Source organism: Armigeres subalbatus, chromosome 2 (assembly GCF_024139115.2).
Source record: "Armigeres subalbatus isolate Guangzhou_Male chromosome 2, GZ_Asu_2, whole genome shotgun sequence".
In the NCBI taxonomy this organism is placed as follows: Eukaryota; Metazoa; Arthropoda; class Insecta; order Diptera; family Culicidae; genus Armigeres; species Armigeres subalbatus.
The window spans coordinates 430,213,414-430,235,015 of record NC_085140.1 but is presented as its reverse complement, the minus strand read 5'-3'; the positions used below and the strand labels follow the sequence as shown (position 1 = coordinate 430,235,015).

The 21,602-nt window shown below is 37.8% G+C and overlaps 1 non-coding gene across 1 annotated transcript; it reads left to right on the top strand.

Annotated features, from left to right (window-relative positions):
* The first annotated feature begins 2,316 nt into the window (after nt 1-2,316).
* Trnan-guu (transfer RNA asparagine (anticodon GUU)) lies at nt 2,317-2,390 on the top strand. The gene has a single exon. It is a non-coding gene; the product is annotated as a tRNA-Asn (tRNA).
* Nucleotides 2,391-21,602: the final 19,212 nt, after the last annotated feature.

Here is a 21,602-nt window from a genome sequence, read left to right as displayed (position 1 = left end):
AGTGCGTTATGCATCATCCCCACCTAAAGCGTTGTTTACGTTTTGGAAAAAAAAAGTTTCTTGGAGAGTATCTCAAGAGCGAGAGCAACACAACTGCCATGGTTTCAACTAGCAGTAAATCTCAAAATTATGCGGCAGTCAATAATTAACGTATGCAATTTGTTTGAAGGTACAACATGAGGGCTAGAACATGTAGCCTTTTTGCAAATGAAGTTTTTAATACAGTTTTCATTTTTTTAAACTTCTACACTTGCAAATATGGTAAATATTTGGGAAATAAACGATTCATATAATAGTATTTTCGTTAGCATGTCCTTGGTAAGCGTGCTATTGGGGGAATCTGAAACCTCTGAAACGCACTCTCACAGTCAGTGTGGTAGTATTTTACATGCAACCAATTAGAATTCACGCTCAATAAGATGATTTGATTTTCTCTATTTGTTTGCATGCTGTCTTTATTTAACGCAAGCAAATGACTGGTACTATAAACAGCAACCCATCTTTTTCTCTCGTATATTCGAAATCAACACTCACTCGTCCCAAGTGGGCTGAAAAATTATCCACATGATAGGGACAAGGATGCCGACCTTTTGTCCATTTCTCTCGAGACTTTCGCTGGTTTAAATGAGATATTGCGGACATTTATCGTCGTCTTTTGCTATTTGGCGTCAAAACCAAATGTAAGCAAGCTGGCTGGTGGAATAATTCTGGTTGGAAATGCAATATATGAAGATTTATAACGATAAATGTGCTCAACCGTAGCATAATGGGCCAAGGTTTGAGCCGTTACCCCTATTCATAATCCTAACGAGACAGTTTAAGATAGGATGAAACATGTTATTTGAAAAAGGGGTGGAGGTTGGGATGTGGGGAATATCATTTAAAACATGACAAATACAGCATATTGGGAGTACACTGATCCCACATATATGGGTCACTTTGTAACAATAATTAGTCACTCCATTTTGCATGTTAATCAAACGGAAATGATCCATATTAGTGTTTGACCCATGATTGTAGGGTCAGTGTATCGAAATTGCCAAAATTCTTTGTCCTGAATAGAAGATCATAGAGTGAGAGGAGCGGCCATTGGGAAAACGGAGGCGTAGAGTGTGCGAGGTTTAGCATAAGTTTGTCAGGCGTAGCAACATTAGGCGTGTCGTAGCTTTGGGTATAATTTAAATTCTCCTTTCTTAAGTTACGTTATTTGAGATTGTACAGTAACAGTATCCCGGAAATAACGTTTCTCTGAAAATGTCTTAAAATAACATTTTGGCAGAAATAACATTTCCCTGAAAACAACTTTTCTTCGAAATTATCATATCCTCGAAAACATTTTTACAAGACTAATACTCCGAAAATAAAATTTCCTCGTAGATGATATTTACCCAAAAATGACAGTTCCCCAAGAAAAATAAATCCGGTGAAATAACAATTGCCCTAAAATAACATTTCCAGGAAAACATCCATTTCCAAGAATATACCAAGAATTTATTTGGCGGAATTAGTGTATTCCAAAGTGAAATTAACCTTCTATTTGGATACAACTAATCTATTGCTCTTCTCATCAAACAATGATGTATCTATATCAAAACCAAAACACAATGACCCCGTTGACCGCCTGGTTTTAGTAAAACTGGACAAGGCCGGGTACATACAGCTAGTAAATCAATATAACAATAAATATAAATACATATTTTTCCACAAAATAATGTTTTTTTTTTCATATGAGGTTTTTTATACATAGATGACCTAGATATTTTAAGCGTCTATTGTTCATTTATTTTTATATTACCATTGTAGAAAGTTTTATTTTTACAAAAAAAAAATATTTTGTGGAAAACATTGTAATTGTATTAAACAATAGGACAATTTATATTTAATAATTTTTTCGCTAAATTTTGTTTTCTTGTATTCCGGTTATTTAAAGTTAAGCATTTCTTGTTAAATTACGATAAATTTGATCAGTGATGCTGTTCTTTTTATCAGTACAGACAAACCTGCCTGCAGTATGTAGTTGTGGGTCAAGGCTAGTCATGACCCGAAACAAATGTATCTCAGAAACACGTGGATTAGCCACTGATTCAAAACAGGCACGGTAAACGGTAAAGATAGTATCAATCTTCCATACAGTTGATGTCAAATAGATATCCGTTAGGTTGCGTAATCAGGTAGTAGCATTAAATGGAATGGTTTTCTAATCTAATCGAAATCTAACAGTCAGTTGAATCATCACTTAAATCTTTGTTTACAAAACTGGATAAGTCTTCTATGAAATTTGAAATTGAGTTGTTTATGTAGAAAACCGCGATAACTGCCTTCGTGGCGCAATCGGTTAGCGCGTTCGGCTGTTAACCGAAAGGTTGGTGGTTCGAGTCCACCCGGGGGCGGGAGCTTTTTTACCTATAGTGCGTAGTCGGGGCTGCGAACCTAAGCAGGAGGACTGCGACACCCTCCATAAAAACAGCAGTTGGACTTGGAATAAACTATTTAGATGTGCATAAAAGGTTACCTTCATAATATAAAACCAAAAAAATTTACGTTAAATACGTTAGGCATGACATGCTCAGGTATTTCAATACCAAACAAATATTAATTTGTTACTCGTTTGGTTGGTAATTAGAATATATTATGCATGAAGTCTTTTGCATGATAATTTTTGGTATAATTGCTTTTGTATTTTATCTCTTATGCACGCCTAGTTCATTCCTCCACTAAATGGTATCAATAACAGAATGAAGTATTATTGAGTTATTTTCTCCTGCTCGGGAAATGGTGAGTTGACAGTTGAAAAGGAGCGCATAACATAGCATCCCAAGCAGCACACATGTTGTAGAAAAGTCTCAGTAACCTTTATGCAACCAAATTTGGTCACATTTGAGTTGCTGCAACTAAATCAGTGTAAATTGTGCTACTCGGGATTGGTCTTCCGATGACAATTGACCGCCAACTAGGGGTTGTACACTTTGCTGGTAATGTTTGACAAGGTCAGTTATTCGGGGGCGCCGAAATCAAGGATTACGCTTTTTGAAGAAGAACAACCTACAAACTGACAACGAACAAACAATGACGAACTGACACTCTCGAGGACTACATTCGTAATCAGCTGTTTGACCAAACCTCATGGAATATTTTTGCGCTCATAGCTGCTGCCCGGCAGTAGTAATAAGAATTTGGTATGGACTTGAGATACATTTGTTCGTTTTATTCAGAAAAAACTTCACTTGACCTCGTAGTATTTCCAAATCCTGCAAACCAGAAACGTGTAGGTAAGATAGCAACGATGAAAAACAAAGTGGACATGTCGACTACTCGATGAGCAATAATAAAATGGTCGGGCTTCAGCCAAACCGCATCAAGCGGCTTTTTGACTGACTTGTGACATTTTCTTCGTATAAGGAAAACGGAAAGTAATTATTGTCAATTCATGGGTACATTTGTTGTAGGATGTCCTCAATTATGGTGTTGAACGATGTCCGATTCATTCATTTATTTAGTTAACATCTAAACATCTAAACACTGAATCAACAATTTGACGCCACAATGCACGGTTCGAGGCCGCATCTCTCCATCCTCGGATACGCCCCACGCTCGCCAAGTCGTTCTGCACCTGGTCTGCCCATCTCGCTCGCTGCGCTCCACGCCGTCTCGTACCTGCCGGATCGGAAGCGAACACCATCTTTGCAGGGTTGCTGTCCGGCATTCTTGCAACATGTCCTGCCCATCGTACCCTTCCGGCTTTAGCTACCTTCTGGATACTGGGTTCGCCGTAGAGTTGGGCGAGCTCATGGTTCATTCTTCGCCGCCACACACCGTCTTCTTGCACACCGCCAAAGATGGTCCTAAGCACCCGTCTCTCGAATACTCCGAGTGCTTGCAAGTCCTCCTCGAGCATTGTCCATGTTTCATGTCCGTAGAGGACAACCGGTCTTATTAGCGTCTTGTACATGACACATTTAGTGCGGTGGCGAATCTTTTTCGACCGCAGTTTTTTCTGGAGCCCGTAGTAGGCCCGACTTCCACAGATGATGCGCCTTCGTATTTCACGACTAACGTTGTTGTCAGCCGTTAGCAAGGATCCTAAGTAGACGAATTCCTCGACCACCTCGAAGGTATCCCCGTTTATTGTAACACATGTAACAATGTCCGATGCGATTTCTGAATTAGAGAATCTGTTACATGAAAACTTTGGCAAAAAATTAGTAATTTTTTTATTGGCGCTTGGTGCGATTTGGCTGAACCCCGACCAAATAAAATTTGAATATGTCTGAACATTTCATAATCGGATTGTATTGATCCAACAACTCTGGTTTTTATATTTGCGTATGTTCATTAAAATCTAGAAATTGGTTAAAATGTTTCCAACGAAATTTATCAACCAGCACTGCTTTAATGAATTTAAAGCATACGATGAAGCATATTTAAAGCATGTTTCAAAAATGACTCAATTGTATATGAAATAATGGTTGTTAGTTTTGTCTTAGCGGATTGAATGAAAATCTTACGGGTGAAGGAATCACAAATCGTTAAACTTGAGTGAAAAGGAAGGGATTCTGTCCAGTTTTTTCATTGTATTTTGATAATGAACAACTAATATTGAATTGTAACGGTAATATTCGTTCAGAAATGTCGTACAAAAGATTATATGAGTCATTCTATGAGTTGGTCACTTTGCCCCGTGGATGCGTTTTGCACTGTTCTACCCTACAAGGTTTAATGTCCAGTACCGAATATTAACAGTATAGGCAAGAATAAAAAATCCAACAACAAATAAATTCATGCTGACGGTTGCCGAAACCTTGTACATTAGGGTGGCTCAAATTAGTATGGAAAAAACTTTGTTCAATTTTTTTGATGGGCCGCCCTCTTATTCGGTTCTATTTGATGCCCTGATGCTCTGGACAAAATTTCAGCCAAATCGGTCAACGTTTGGGCGGTGCTAAACTCGTTGGAAGTTTATATGGACAAATGTATGCAGAAACATCCAAAAACAGTAAATTGCAGCTGGACTACACAACTTACGATGAAGAACTATGATACTCATTCAGATCTTGTAGAATTTAATACAGAATGTTATGCAGAAAACCGCGAGAAGATTCGAGCTTGCCCGGCTAAGTTATTAGCATTTCTCTGCAGTGGGGTTTGAGCAAATTTCGTTTCTTTTACCTTTGAAAAGAAATAAATTAACCCCTACAACACTCCAGTAAAATGCTAATATCTTTGCGTAATAAACTTTAATCTTCTCGCAATTTTCAGCATAACATTCTGTATTTTATTTTACAAGAACTGAATGTGTATCATGGTTCTTGATCGTAAATTGTGCCGTCCAACTGCAAATCACTGTTTTGGGATGATTCTGTATACATTTTTCCATATAAACTTCCAACAAGTTTAGCACTGCCCAAACGTTGACCGATTTGGCTGAAATTTTGTCCAGAGCATCAGGGCATCAAATAGAACCGAATAAGAGGGCGGCCCATCAGAAAATTTGAAAAAGTGTTTTTTGAGCCACCCTATTGTACATATACCTAAATTTATGCACCATCGAGGAGCATAAAGTACATTGAAAAGGTCATAGAAACGACGGAAACGAAGTCGATAAATAAAGGCATATTGTGACACATGTGTACATAAAATTAACCTTTCATATGCCTTATACAAATTGAAAATACGCTCGACGCGTAAGGCATAAATTGGGAAATATAATCTACTGTATTCAGTTTTCAATTCCGACGTTAGTTGAGGATCTTCAGTAATATAAAGTGATTGAATAATGTTTATGATGTTCAGCTGTGTTGTTAGGCAGTTACTCCATTCCATCCATTGCCAAATTTCCCACTCAGAAATATGCAAGTCAACTCTTACTAATGTGCACAGCTAGTTCTGAACCGAACATTGACTAAAGCATCCATCATGATTTGCAGCTCTGCTTAGTTCTAGTGCGATTCACAATTCACATATCACCCCGCATACTGCAATCGGAAAGAACAATAAATGGTAACAATTCCCAGGTAACACTATTTATGTATGCAGAGAGTTGGGAAAAGTCGAATTTTTCAGCATCACCCGATGCATAAATTATTATTATTATTATTGTCTTTATTAGTGAGGTTTTTGGCCCTGGGCCGGTTCACCTCGCAGAGTATAAATTATTACATTTCTCAGCGATACAATTTTTATGTGCCTTCATTTTCAACAAGCTGACTGAAGGGAAGGTTAGGGATTGAACTGAAAATAATAAAAAAAAAAACCAGATTAATCCACCTAGCGGTTATGGTGCCTTTCTCATTTTTTCGAGTGAGTAATTTCTACGCACTTTTGGTGAAAAAAAAAACGTATTTTGGCCATAACCTCTGAGCCCATAGTCCAATCCGGCCAATTTTCAACAGGAAACAATGGGACCGGATTCTGCATCGAATGCAACTTGTTGCGAGCAAATCGACTGAGGGTAAGTGCCTAAAAATGAGTGAGATTTTTTTTTTGTAAAAAAATGTATTTTGGCCATAACTCCGAGTCCCATAGTCCGGTTCCTCCAATTTTCAATACGAAACAATGGGACAAGATTCCGCGTCGAATGCAACTTTTGGCGAACAAATCCGTTAAAGATAAGTGCCTGAAAAATGAGTGAGAATTTTGTATGTGTTTCTAATGCAAAAAACCCAGATTAATCCACCTAGCGGTGATGGTGCCTTTCTCGTGCATTATAAAAATAGTATTTTGGCCATTACTCTTGAGCCCATAGTCCGATCTTTAGCCAATTTTTAATAGGAAACAATGAGAGAGTATTCTGCGTCGAATTCAACTTGTTGCGAGTAAATCGGTTAAGAATAAGTGCCTGAAAAATGAGTAACATTTTTTTATTTTTTTTACTATAAAAAAAGTGGTATTTTGGCCATAACTTTCGAGCCCATAGTCCGATCAGACCAATTTTCAATAGGAGTATTCTGCGTCGAATGCAACTTGTTGCGAGTAAATCGGTTAAGGATAAGTACCTGAAAAATGAGTGACATTTTTTTGGGTGGGTGCGCACAGACACACACACATACACACACACACATACACACACACATACACACAGACATCACTTCAATTCGTCGAGCTGAGTCGATCGGTATATAACACTATGGGTCTCTGGGACTCCTATAAAAAGTTCGTTTTTGGAGCGAACATATAGCCTTTACGTATACTTTGTATACCTTTCTCGCATTTAGTTAAGACACCATCCTTATATGGGGTTTATATGGTTCGATGTACCATTTTCTTCATAACTTTCAAACGCAATGACCGATCGTTATAAAATTCAATAGTGATCAACAAGGCTTTGTCCCCTGTCGAATGAAACTTGTTGCGAGAAAATCGATTAAGGATTTCAATACGAAAGTTGTCTAATGTTTTTTTAGCTTTTGTGCAAACACATACACACACACATACACACATACATACACACGGACAGACACACATGTGCTCAGCTCGTCGAGCTGAGTTGATTGGTATATAATACTATGGGTCTCAGAGGCTTCTATAAAAAGTTAGTTTTCGGAGTAAAATGATAGCCTTTCGGTACAACTTAGTTGTACGAGAAAGGCAAAAATATAACATAAGAAACATTCGTAAAACAAAGAATATAAAAAATGAAATGAATGAACAAATTAAATAGATGCTATAGTTGGTGAACAGCAGGAAACTAACATTATATTGAATTGAATTACCTTTATTTGTGAGATTTTTGGCCCTAGGCTGGTTCATCTCGTGAAAACTAACATTATATAAAAAGCAGGGATTTATGAAAGAGTATGACGCAGTGGGGACGATGTATGTATAATACGGGAAATTTAAAGAGGCATGATGATTGAAAATGGGTGGATTGCAGTAAGCATGAAGTATTTGAAAAATGGTGTAAAGGAACGGGTATTAAGGGTCTGTCTCATTTGGTGAATTAAACTTCAAAGTGACAGTTTACAAATTGAAGAACACTCGGTCATAGGAACGGCTGGTGCTACCCAGCAATTTCAATAAGACATCGACGAAGTATGATCCGATATCTGTCAAAAGCAATCTTGCTCTGCGAGCAGGGTTATTGATTTATTGGGTAATTATTGAAATGTCACTTTTAACTTTATTTCAGTTTAATTCTCCAAATGAGAAAGACCCCGAATGAAAAGAAAAAGCAACTCGAATCGGAGCAGGCGTAGGATATTTTGAAAGATGGGATTTGAGTAGGAATGGGCATGGTTTAAAAAAATAGTTGATCGCAGCAGGTGCGGAGATTTGAATCAGTTTGTTAAAAAATTTAAATGAAATTAGTGCAGAAAAGTTATTTTTTAATTTTAAAATCCCATAGAAGAAGATGGCGAGTCACGACACTGGCTTCGATGAAAGAATTTGAAACGGCAATGTGTTGTTCAAATCAAATAACTTCGGTCTTCGCATATATTTTTAAAATGTATACATCAGGACATCAAATTTAAATGTACATTGGAACAAATCAGCACTTATTAACTACGAAGTCTCTGTGGCGCAAAACAATATAGCCTCTTCATAGCCTCGTGAATATTTCTAAAATGCCATAGGAAAATGTGGTATTCACGGCTGTATATTTCAAAATGCTCTTTTCTAATTCGAATCTTCAAATCCAAATGTGGTATGCTATAAAAATTATTAATTATTATAGTGTTTTGTATTTCGGCTATAGAGATTATCCAGCCTTCCACGCTCGCCATAATTGTATGGATTGTCATATTTAGGAAGTTACGTAATTTATGGATGCTCCCAAGGGGCCATAAGTTGGTCTGGTCTGGTCCATTTTGGTTAGGCAAATAACGCCAATCCCACTGTGTTATTTGATTTTGCTATTTGATAAATATTATATTTTCTTATATTTTTTTTAGGTTAAGGTTTTCGCTTTTGTTGCTTTATTAAGTGTGAAGAAAAAAAAAATAATATTTTCAATTCATGTTTTTGTCTCGAAACTCAGACCAGAATAGGAAAACCGTTGCGTTGTTTCGTTTTTCACTCATAGGCAGATAATGCGAAGCGTTTTGAACAATTTGATAAAATGCATTAAAGTTTGGTACGTTTCACTGGAATAACGAATTTAGTATGTTCAAATAAAATCAGAAAGATTAAAACAAAAACTGGAAGTCAAATGTTTTTTTTGTAGTTGTTTCAAACGTAATTTAAAACATTTTTGGTTGCAGCTCCCGCATTCCAAATATGCACCTCCAGTATGTGACGGAAATTGTAGTTTCTGCTATAATTCTGAACACAACTAACCAGATACGGCTGGTTTTATTATTATATATGAAACCATCACTCTTTTCCCGATGTGCTCCGGGAAACTCCAGCCTTAGTCATAGCTTTGCATGTTCCACCCCCACATATTATTCCATGTCACCGCAGCTCGGTCTGGTGGGTGAACTAACGGCAAAGTATTTGCATGATTTGTTTTATTGTAAGCACCTAAGGGAAAAAGCTTTTTGAGTAAAGTGTTACGTGCACTTGTCCCGCAATTGTGGAACATCATTAGCATAGAATTTTAAATCCAGTATGTGAGAAGCAAAAGAGTAATGATTGGCAACATTGGGATATCTTGCTATTTCAATCTTGGCCATCGATCGAATATCGTGATCAGGTAAATTTTTTAAAACAATTTTTCTTCCAATACATTTTAATCGAATTTTTGTCGTAATATTTTGTGTACATGATTGAGGGTCATGACTCTGAGGATTGTTCAATGTTGTTAATAATGTCTAGCCGTGGAAAGCATGCAAACAATAGAAATGTACAGTACCGTGCCTATCTTTCGCTTCATCTAAACACTGCTCCAATTTGTCATACATTTCAAAGGGAATGCTACCGTATTCACACAAATTAGGGAGGTAATTTGCCCCGGTATCCAGTTTCATCCATCGCGCTATATTTTCCTTGTGCAGTCGCATCGTTGGCAAAGTGAATATAAGGTTGGAATTCCCCGCGAGTTCATTTCCGATCAAGAGGTTAGCGTGTTTTTGTAGGTACTCTCATTCGTTGAGCTTTTCCGTTTATAGGTTGGCTGTTGGTATAGCTAATTATCTTTGATATGGAATGAACTTTGTTTTGTTTATGAATTCAAACGAATGGAGAGTGTGAGAGCGAATAGAGACCACGTGGGTTAGTTCATTTTCAGTAACATATGGGGGTGAAAATGAATCGCAAGCAGACGGAATGTAACTGTATGCATTATATTAGAATCTTAATTATTATCATTATCTTTGATATCGTTCAGGGGCGACTGCATCGCAACTGTTAAGTTGGTACACCATTGCGTCGACTTTGTCAAACCCAGCCACCTTCAGCATTGTCTTGGTTAGGAAATAGTCGAGCATTTCAACGCTGGCTTAAGGGAGGCCTAATAACATTTCATGAAACAAATAAATATCAAGTAGGGTATCTGTTTCAGTCCTTCATGTCATAGCTCTCATATTCATCTTATCAAAAACACTTAAAAAGCAGATTAGTTTGTTTTTAATTTTTTTTTTTTCTTCTGTGAGTACGCATGTTTTCTGTCGAAATGAGATGAATTTATTACAGTGAGATGGACATGGGAACAGTTATTTTTTGTACTGTTGTAAATAAACGATGGAGGCGCATGACATATGCCAACCTTCCAAACGAGCTTTAATCAGAAGGGTCTCATCTAGTGTCATACACCAATTACCTCAATTTAACGGGTTAAGTTGATGTAGCGTTACTGCTCCTGTACTTTATCTCATAGCTCCGGCATTCCGAAAAACGAAGCAATGAAAAGGAATTTGATTTGTTTCTCATTTTTGTGATATTTTTTCAACAGTAAGCACGCATGTCAGCAAAAAGAAGTAGCGAAATTGGGACCGTATTTCTCTGTTTCGCGATAAGTCAAATATATGTTCAGTGAGATAGAAAACGGAGCAGTTCTCCTATGTTCAAAAGCTATGTCCAAAACCCTATTTTTACAAAAAAAAAACCGCACCAAGCGGCTTTTCGACTGACTTGTGATATTTTGATCGTACAAGGACAATAACGAAAATAGTTTCATATCAATTTAAGCGTAAATTTACAGTAGGATATCTTCAGTTATGGGATTGAGGGATATCCGATACGATTTGCGTTCAGTTAAATCTGCTAAACGAAACTTTTAGTAGAAAAATCGGTAATTTTTCGTTGGCTTTGTGCGATTTGGCTGAACCCCGACCACATATCCCCAAAGATTTTCATGCAATAAGCTGAATTCAACGAAGGTTTGTGGAGTTAGTACAAACAAATGTGAATGATAAGACCCATTATTGCTCATGTTTTTGATATAAGGTGATTTTACGCACGAGAATCACGCCAACATCGTAAGAAGCTTTTCCATTAGGGCTTTCCCGACAAGAGAACCATAACAAAAACTAAACACAAATTTAAAACATTGTAATATTTGTAACTTTTTTTTTGATAAAAAAATGTTCTTAATAGCCATTATCTTCAGATTTTTGTAACAAGATTTTATCATTACATGATTTAAAAAATATTTAACACCGAATTTTCCGTTGATATAATTTGAGAGGGTTCCTGAGCTTAGTTCCATATTCTAGAAAAATAATCTCATTCAAGCAAAAACAAACTTTCCTGATTGTCATTCACAATATGGAGAATTGGAGACCTGTCAAGACCTATAACAATTTCCTTTGTGTCAGATTGTGATATAAATGAGTTATTTTTGCTCTAAAATTTATTTTTATGAAAAATTGTAACAACATTTGAAAGCTTTTTGGTATAACTTGGGTTATTTTTGATATAAATTCAGTTACAACATCCTGCACCAAGTTTAACATAATAACATAATAACATATGTTCTATCTTCTATATAATAAAAATGAGTTGGTCTGTGTTCGTATCCGCATAACGCAAAAATGACTGGATGGATTTTCTCCCTTCCTTCAGCAGATATGTTTCTTATAGTTTCCGACGGGTTTATATAATATTTCCTCATGCGAAAATCACGAATAAGGTTGAGTAAATCGTGAAAAACTAAAATTAGAATTCATATGGGAATTTCGCACGGGCTCTGGGCAGTTCGCATTCTCGCGTTCTATGCAGGACAACGTCTGCCGGATCGACTAGTGTTGATATAATTTTGATATGGCCTTCTAGTCGGGTTTGCATATATCCACACAGAACAGCTTTTAGAAAATCTGTTACTATCAATTTTAAAATTATAATAATGTTCAATCCTGTGGTCACGGTATCAAGCAGTTTTTTTTATCCATTTTTTATGGTATTGCTAGGGCGAACTCAGCGTATCAGACCAGAGTGAAACGATGTAAACTTATCTTTTTAATCAAACTACCTACTGCGTAGTGAGTTAAATTAGTTTAGTTTAGTCACACTGTCACACTGTTCGTTTAATCATAAAATACACGATCAGTGTAGCAAGCAGGCAAAAATAGAATTGATCTGTGGCGAAATTAAAAAAAAACTGCTGCTCCGAGATAACCTTTCAGTTTATCTACTGTTAAACCTATGAGAATCTGTTCGATTATGTATGAATAAAATAAAACTTCGAAGTCGCAAAATCGTTTTTAAGATAGCTCATATAAACAACCTTAATAGATCGCAGGCTTTCGGGGAATGAAAACTACTTCGCTTTTTTCCTTGACCGGTTTATTGCCGTACAATGGCTAAATACTGAATGATAATGAGATATAGTCTAATAGTATACAATGACAATGTAAAATGTTTCTTCTAAGTATATGGGGGCGTGGCTTCGATGAGAAAATTCTCGCTGTTGATGCGGTGATGCAAAGGTCATTGATGATGATGACGGTGACTGTACACGATAGAGAGCTCTTGCTTTGCGTAACTTTTAGCAGGTAGCAGTACATGTTTTGTTGGTTAGAAGCATGAAATTTTGGAGAATGGAACAACACCACATCAAAGAAGATTATGATAACAAAATGGAAGGAATATTTGATTTTGGTTCGCTTCATGCGCGAACACTAAGTGCGTGAAGTAAGAAATGAGTAGTGAGAAGTAAGAAGTAAAAGGCGACAAATGAGAAATTATTTATTGGTAAGAAGTGAGATATGACATATAAAGAGTGATAAGAGAGATAGCGAGTAACAAGCAATATGAAGCAAGATCATCTCTGAATGAAGAATGAACAAAGAAGAAGGAAGGAGAAAGAAGAAAGAATCAGGAAGAAGAAGAAAAAAGGAAGAAGGAAGAACGAAATGGGAAGAAGGCAGACGGAAGTAGAAAGAAGGAAGAAAGAAGAAGGAAGAAGAGCGAAGGAAGAAAGAAGAAGGAAGAAGGAAGAAGGAAGAAGGAAGAAGAAGGAAGAAGGAAGAAGGAAGAAGGAAGAAGGAAGAGAGAAGAAGGAAGAAGGAAGAAGGAAGAAGGAAGAAGGAAGAAGGAAGAAGGAAGAAGGAAGAAGGAAGAAGGAAGAAGGAAGAAGGAAGAAGGAAGAAGGAAGAAGGAAGAAGGAAGAAGGAAGAAGGAAGAAGGAAGAAGGAAGAAGAAAGGAAGAAGGAAGAAGGAAGAAGGAAGAAGGAAGAAGGAAGAAGGAAGAAGGAAGAAGGAAGAAGGAAGAAGGAAGAAGGAAGAAGGAAGAAGGAAGAAGGAAGAAGGAAGAAGGAAGAAGGAAGAAGGAAGAAGGAAGAAGGAAGAAGGAAGAAGGAAGAAGGAAGAAGGATGAAGGAAGAAGGAAGAAGGAAGAAGGATGAAGGAAAAAGGAAAGGAAGAAGGAAGAAGGAAGAAAGAAGAAGGAAGGAGGAAGAGAATGAAAGAAGAAGGAAGATAGGAGAAAAAAAAAGGAGGGTGAAGAAGGAGGGAAGAAGGAAGAGGATGAAGGAAAAAATAAAAATGATAATGAAAAAGGAAAAAGGAAGAAGTAAGAAGGGAAACGGAAGAAGGAAAGGAAATAGAAAAAAAGGAAAAAAGAAAAGGGGAAAAAAGGAATAGAGAAGAAGAAAGATGACAGAAAGTAGAAGGAAGAAGGGGAAAGGAAGGATGAAGTAGGAAAAAAGAATTTGAAAGAAGGGTGAGTGGAAGGAAGTAGGAAGAGTAAGGAGAAGAAGGAAGATGGGAGAAGGAAGGAGGAAGAAGGAAGGAATACGGAAGAAGGAAAAAGGAAAAAAGGAAAAAGGAAGAAGGAAGATGGAAGAAGGATGAAGGAAGAAAGAAGAAAGAAGAAGGAAGAAGGTAGAAGGAAACAGAAAGGAGGAATAAGGAGGAAGGAAAAAGCAAGAAGAAAGAAGAAGGAAACAGGAATAATGAAGAAGGAAGTAGAAAGGAGATAGAAGGAAGAAGCAAGAAGGATGAAGGGAGAAGGAAGGAAGAAGACGGAAGACGGACGACGGAAGGACTTCACTACTCGGCCAAACGGCAATTCTGCCGTGAGAGAAGAAACTTGTGTAAAAATAGAAAAATAGAAAATAGAAAATAAGAAAAGAGATATAAGGAAGGAGAAAAAGAGAATTGAGAAGGGAGCAGTAAGAAATTTGACTTGAGTAAGACTAAGAAGTAAGAAGTGAGACTTGAAAAAAAAACTGTAAGAGAGAATACAGTATTGAAGAGGAAGAAAGAAGAAGGAAAGCGAGACAATGGCAGAAAGAAGAAGAAAAAAAAAGCAGAAAAAAGAAGAGATAATTAAGAAGGAAGAAGGACTAAGGAAGAGGAATAAAGAAGAATGAAAACAGAAGAAGGATGTTAAACATAGGATGTTAAACAAGGAAAGAAAAAAGAAGGGAGAAGAAAGCAGAAAGAAGAGAGAAGAAAGAAGAAAGAAGAAATAAGAAAGAAGAAAGAGGAAAGAAGAAAGAAGAATGATGAATCAAGTAAGAAGAAAGAAGAATGGACAATGAAGTAAGAAGAAAAAAAGAAGAAAAAAGAAAGAAGAAATAAGGAAGAAGAAGGAAAAAAGAAGAAGGTAGAAGGAAGAGGAGGAGGAGATCCGAAGGAAGAAGGAATAATGAAGAAAAAGAAGGAAAAAAGAAGAAGAAGAATGAAGAAAGAAGAAAGAAGAAAGAAGAAAGGAGAAAGAAGAAAGAAGAAAGAAGAAAGAAGAAAGAAGAAAGAAGAAAGAAGAAAGAAGAAAGAAGAAAGAAGAAAGAAGAAATAAGAAAGAAGAAATAAGAAAGAAGAAATAAGAAAGAAGAAATAAGAAAGGAGAAAGAAGAAAGAAGAAAGAAAAAAGAAGAAAAAAGAAAGAAGAAAGAAGAAAAAGAAAGAAGGAAGAAGAAAGAAGGAAGAAGAAAGAAGAAAGAAGAAAGAAGAAAGAAGAAAGAGGAAAGAAGAAATAAGAAATAAGAAATAAGAAAGAAGAAAGAAGAATGATGAATGAAGTAAGAAGGAAGAAGAATAATGAATGAAGTAAGAAGGAAGAAGAATGAAGAATGAAGTAAGAAGAAAAAAAGAAGAAAAAGAAAGAAGAAAGAAGAAAAAAGGAAGAAGAAGGAAAAAGGAAGAAGGTAGAAGGAAGATAGGAGGAGGAGGAGATAAGAAGGAAGAAGGAATAATGAAGAAAAAGAAGAAAAAAAGAAGAAGGTAGAAGGAAGAAAGAGGAAGGAGGAAGAAGGAAGGAAGAAGAAGGGTGAAGAAAAATGGAAGTACTGATTGCTCACTTTCACCTCTCTCGTTTTTCTTTTCTCACTTCTTATTTGGCCTAATGACCTTCTGGTCTACTGTCTGTACGGCCTAATGACAATTCTGCCTAATCACCTTTAAAGTGATTATAGAATGAAGCCCGTGGTGAATTTCAACATATATTTCCAAAATAGTTTTCGTACAGTGCCGAAACTCAAATTATGATTGTTCAGCATTACTAAGCGATCTACCATTATTTCAGCCCAATACGCGTCATTGTTCTTTCATCTCGTGCTCTTGAAAAAATATTGGAAAAGCACGTGGTTTACAAAATGTCATATAGAGTTTCCAATAATTTCAATTATAATAATTGTTAAAATCACAAACAAATTCCCCAAAATGATCTTATAAGCGCTGTTAGCTTCTTTTGTGCAAAGGTTACTGAAGATAGCTTCTCAAACTCCCATCCCCAATAAACGCCATATTATGTCATTATCAAAATTGGATTTTGATGATGTCGTAACGCTTCTTATGTGGAAAATGATGCTAATGTAAATGTATGAACCGCAACAATGACACACAACCCTCCTTCTTCAAAATGTTGAACTGAGCGTCCCATTGTAATTGACACAGATAAAATTAAAAACAGATTTCACAAAAAATTGCAATTTTTGATAATTGCTGTAAAACACAAAATAAATTTGGAAATAAAATTCGTGTTCCGCAAAGTCTAAGAGTTGACGAACCGCTTTGACATAAAAATTTGTTTTAAATATTCCGTTATTGTTATATAAATAAACACATTTTCACAGCAGGTTGTGCGGTCAAGGACATTAAAATTGTCCAACAATGAGATTACGTAGAAAATTTGCATTTCAAAGCATTTAAGGTGGTGTTGTTGAATTTGAATTCAAAGTGTTCATAATTTGAGAAAATTTTTGCAATGCGTGTTTGTTTTGCAGAATGAAATTATTCATTATTGATAGTCACAACCAATAAAATATGATTATCAAGCGCTTATATGGAAGATCTATTTTTGCGTTACCCAATGTAAGCAATTCTCGTGCTTAGTTTCATAGGGGCGTAACTGTATAGATCGATTTTTCTTCGTCGATGTTTTCTTTTTATTATTGTACCGAATTGCACTAGTTTGTTGATGATTTAATGGTTTGGTGTTGGCCCCTATGAAACTAAGCGCTAGATTTGATCAATAAATATATTTTAATTCATGTGCCATGAAGACCTCTGAACTGAAAAAATGTGCTTAAGTGTTCGGGATATGAATCAAAACGGTACCAAACTATGTTGTTGTTTAAATATTGCATAGAACGCGCATTAAAGATTTCTAAAAATAAAGTATAATGAATGGGTGCAATATATTTTGCTATCAAAGGTCCAGTGTACGAATAATATCCATAAATTTTCATATTATTGCAAAGGGCGACTCAAATAGCTATACCAGACTATTTAATTTTTAATGGCTATGAAAATCCTTGATGATGAAAACAGAACTTATTTGTTCATTGTTTGGCTCAATTATTAAACATGGATGTACAAGACACCATCAAAACTGTTCCTGCCTGTAAGGATACATCAACCATGGTTAAGGATATGATACATTAGACTGGCCCAGGAAACAAAAAGTTGCCTAATTTCATGGGGCACCCCCAGGATTGTGTCTTTGGGTGAGAAAATCAATCTCTGAAAATTTCAGCTCAATCGCTTGTTGCATAAGCTGGCGCATTTGATTCGAAGTTTGTATGGGGATTTCAGCCAAAATGTATAGGAAAATACACCTCCGTCTCTCATTCGATCTGGAAATTGGTTCTGATTGCTTGATTGACCTCAGAATTGCAAAAACGGCAGTTGGTATGCTACAGAACAATTTCACAGAGCATTGTATGATGATTAAATGAACTTTTATATAGGCTTTTTCGGCTGATGCGATTCGATCAAAAAATCCAAAAATACACAAATCAGCCCCTAATAAATCAGCCGAAAACTATATAAAAGAGCTAGCAAAGTTTGAACGGGAGTTGAATAAGGAGAATCTTATATTGCAAACACAAAAATATCTACACAAAAAGCGATTACAGCATCGAAGAAAGTTGTTTGTATTGCGGCAACAGGCTGAGATGGAAATGCGCGAATTGGAATTGGCCTTAGAGAAGGAGCAGTTGGAAAGGCAACTTGTGGAAGGAAAAGCTTTTAGGGATAAGCGAGAAAAGGAGTTAAGGAAAACGCAGCAGAAATTGAGTGCAGTGATGGATCAACTTACCCTGGATGTTGCAGACATACAGAAAAGGCGAAAGAAGAAAAAAGTGGAGCCATGGAAAGACACATTTGATGAGCTAGAGAAAATATCACACGAAGACTACTGTGAAGTGCTTGGAAAGTTTTCGAGACCGACATCCCATAACAATAAAGTTTCACAATCTGTACAATTAGGCACAATTCCTGTGGTGGAAAGCAAAAAAAAGAAGCACACGCGCCGCCATAACAAGAAAAAACAGCCTGTCGACTCTGACGACAGACACCAAGCTCTATGGAATTTAGATAGTACTAGCGAAGAAGAATATTTTGAAGAGTCCGAATTTGATGACGAAAACTCAAGGCAAGAAAAAACATTCGTGAGAAGTCCAACGAAAGCGCAACTGTCCACTAGACAATTTCTGTCTAAGCAACTTCCTCAATTCACAGGCCAACCTGAAGAATGGCCTATATTTATTAGCGCGTATGAAGCATCTAATGCCGCATGCGGTTTCTCCATCGTCGAAAACCTAGCGAGGCTTCAGGAGTGTCTAAAAGGTCAAGCATTGGAAGCTGTTCAAAGCAGGCTGCTTCTTCCGCACTCAGTCCCAAAGATTATTGAAACATTACGGATGCTGTACGGTAGACCAGAGCAGCTTCTCAACATGCTATTAGCAAACGTGCGGAAAGTACCATCGCCAAATATGGACAACTTGGCATCGTTCATCAAGTTTGGTATTACCGTCCAGCAACTTACTGATCACTTGGAGGTAACCGGTCTCACTGCACACCTAGTAAATCCACTGCTTATTCAGGAATTGACCGACAAGCTACCTGCCACTATGCAACTGGAATGGATTCGTTTTCGGAGAAGGGCTAAACTTGTGACACTTAGAACTTTTTCGAAGTTCATTTCCAGAAAGTCAAGGATGCCAGCGAGATTACTTCTTACAGTGAATGGTCATCTAATTATGTTGATGGACTGTTCAAGAATGGAGTACCTGAGGATCAGGGTGTATTCCGGCAAACGCATAGTGGGGAAGCAAGTGCAGCAGAAGATCAATTATCGATTTTCTCCCAAAGGAACAAAAAGCCTTGTAGGATTTGCGGTCAATGCAATCATAGGATTCGGAATTGTGAATACTTCAAGACGTTAGTTTTTGTCGCTTAAGCGGGGCGAAGATGAATGCAACGATGCCTGTGAAAGACGCGAATGATCAGTTATTGACCGACCCAACAGACCAGCTGAAACGCTGGTTCGAGCACTTCGAACAACTTTTTCAAGTGCCAACCAGGCCATCACCACCTCGGCATGATCTGCCTAGGATCCGACGTATAACACGTGTCAATACCGAAGCTCCATCACTGCTAGAGATTCAAACAGCCATCCAAAGCATGAAATCGAATAAAGCCCCAGGGGTCGACCGCATATCAGCCGAGATGCTCAAAGCTGACCCCATGACATCCGCTCAACTACTGCATCGTTTATTTCGTAATATCTGGGACACCGCAACTTTCCCGGTCGACTGGATGCAAGGTATCTTAGTGAAGGTGCCCAAAAAGGGTGACCTGACTGTATGCGATAACTGGCGAGGCATTATGTTGCTGTGTACCGTTCTCAAAGCTCTGTGCAAAATTATCCTAGCCCGGATTCAGGAGAAGATCGATGCGACTCTCCGGCGGCAGCAAGCCGGATTCCGTGCCGGAAGATCCTGTGTGGACCATATTGTCACGCTCCGCATCATTTTGGAGCAGGTCAACGAATTCCAAGAGTCCCTTTACTTGGTATTCATTGACTATGAAAAAGCTTTCGACCGTCTCAATCACGAGAATATGTGGGGCGCCCTGAGACGCAAGGGGGTTCCTGAGAAAATCATCGGCCTCATCGAAGCACAGTACGAGGCCTTTTCGTGTAGAGTGCTGCACAATGGGGTCCTGTCCGACCCTATCCGGGTCGTAGCTGGTGTGAGGCAAGGATGTATTCTATCCAGTACTGAGATTTTCATTTTCTTTGAGAGAGGTCACGCGATATTTACATTTTATTCTCTCTCGCTTTCAAAGAAAACATAAACAATGAAAGGAATTCTGCTATATTTTCACGAATTTTTATTTCATGAAAGCGCATCAAACTATTGTAAACAAGCTGTTTCTTCTTCAATAATGTTACTTCTAACTCGAAAATCAAAAACAATACAATCATTTTACCGACTAGTCATCGTTATTTGCACAGATCTATTAAAACTATTTGGAAATTTAGATTTTAAAACAAAGTAACATTCCCATCATGACTGCTTGTAATGTGACAGGTGACCGGGAGACGGCTACATTTTCATTTGGTCTCTTGAAAATGAAAATGCAATGTTTTCGCTTTCACATGACAGTCACGAAAACTACCAGTACTGATTCTATCACCGTTACTGTTCCTCATCGTAATCGATGAGATTCTCTGGTAGATGCGATTGACCGTGAACCAAACCGCGGGCTGTTATGGCAGCCTATAACCATGGAGCACCTAAACGACTTCGAATTGGCGGATGACGTTGCACTACTCGCGCAACGGCGCTCTGATATGCAGAGTAAGCTCAACGACCTTGCCGATCGCTCCTCCTCGGCAGGTTTAGTCATCAACGTCAACAAAACCAAATCGTTGGATGTAAACACGGTGACTCCTTCCAGTTTCACAGCAGCCGGGCAACCAGTGGAGAATGTTGAAAGCTTCCAATATCTTGGTAGCCAAATGGCGTCAGACGGCGGTACCAAGATCGACATAGGCGCACGGATCAAGAAAGCAAGGGCTGCCTTTGCGAGTTTAAGAAATATCTGGAAAAACAGGCAGATAAGTGAACGCACCAAAATACGAATTTTCAACTCTAACGTGAAATCTGTGCTGTTATACGCTAGCGAAACATGGTGTGTATCAGTGTAGAACACTCAACGGCTGCAGGTGTTCATTAACAGATGCCTGCGGTATATAATTCGGGCCTGGTGGCCTCACAACTGGATCTCAAACAACGAGCTCCATCGTCGTTGTCACCAGAGGCCGATAGCAACAGAAATTCAGGATCGGAAGTGGGGCTGGGTCGGCCACACTCTACGTAGGGGCGGAAACGAAATCTGTAAGCAAGCATTAGACTGGAACCCAGCGGGACATCGCAGCAGAGGCAGACCCAGAGGCTCATGGCGGCGAAGCCTCAATAAAGAAATAAAAGAAGTCGACCGAAATCTAACCTGGCAACAGGTTAAAGCGATAGCCGGGCATCGCTCAGGATGGAGATCTTTCAAGTCGGCCCTTTGCACCACCGGAGGTGTACAGGATCCATAAGTAAGTAAGTTAGTTTTGTCACAAAGATGGGACGCAGTTCGGAAATGGAATCTCTGCTGTCTCTGTCTGAACGAACATGGTTACGCAAAATGCAAATAAAATTTTAGATGCCAACAGTGTAACGGGGAACATAACACTCTGCTTCATATCGAGTCGTCTGTCCGATGTCATGAATAGAAATGAGGCAAACGAATGAAAGTTTGACTTTGGTTATTCAGGATGTTCTGTTGAAAGAAAGTGCAGCTAATGGTGCTTATAACTTGTAACTCTGGTGCCACTGAAGAACCCCACCAGAATTACGGGAGGGAGTATGTTAGCACCACTAAGCATTGAAATCCCTTTGCTGTTCACACTTTCTAAGTAAAACCATGGTTACGTGAATTAAATGTTGTAGCTTTTAGTAAGAAAGGCAGAAGTAGGATGTGTGAGCATTGAACGTAAAAATATA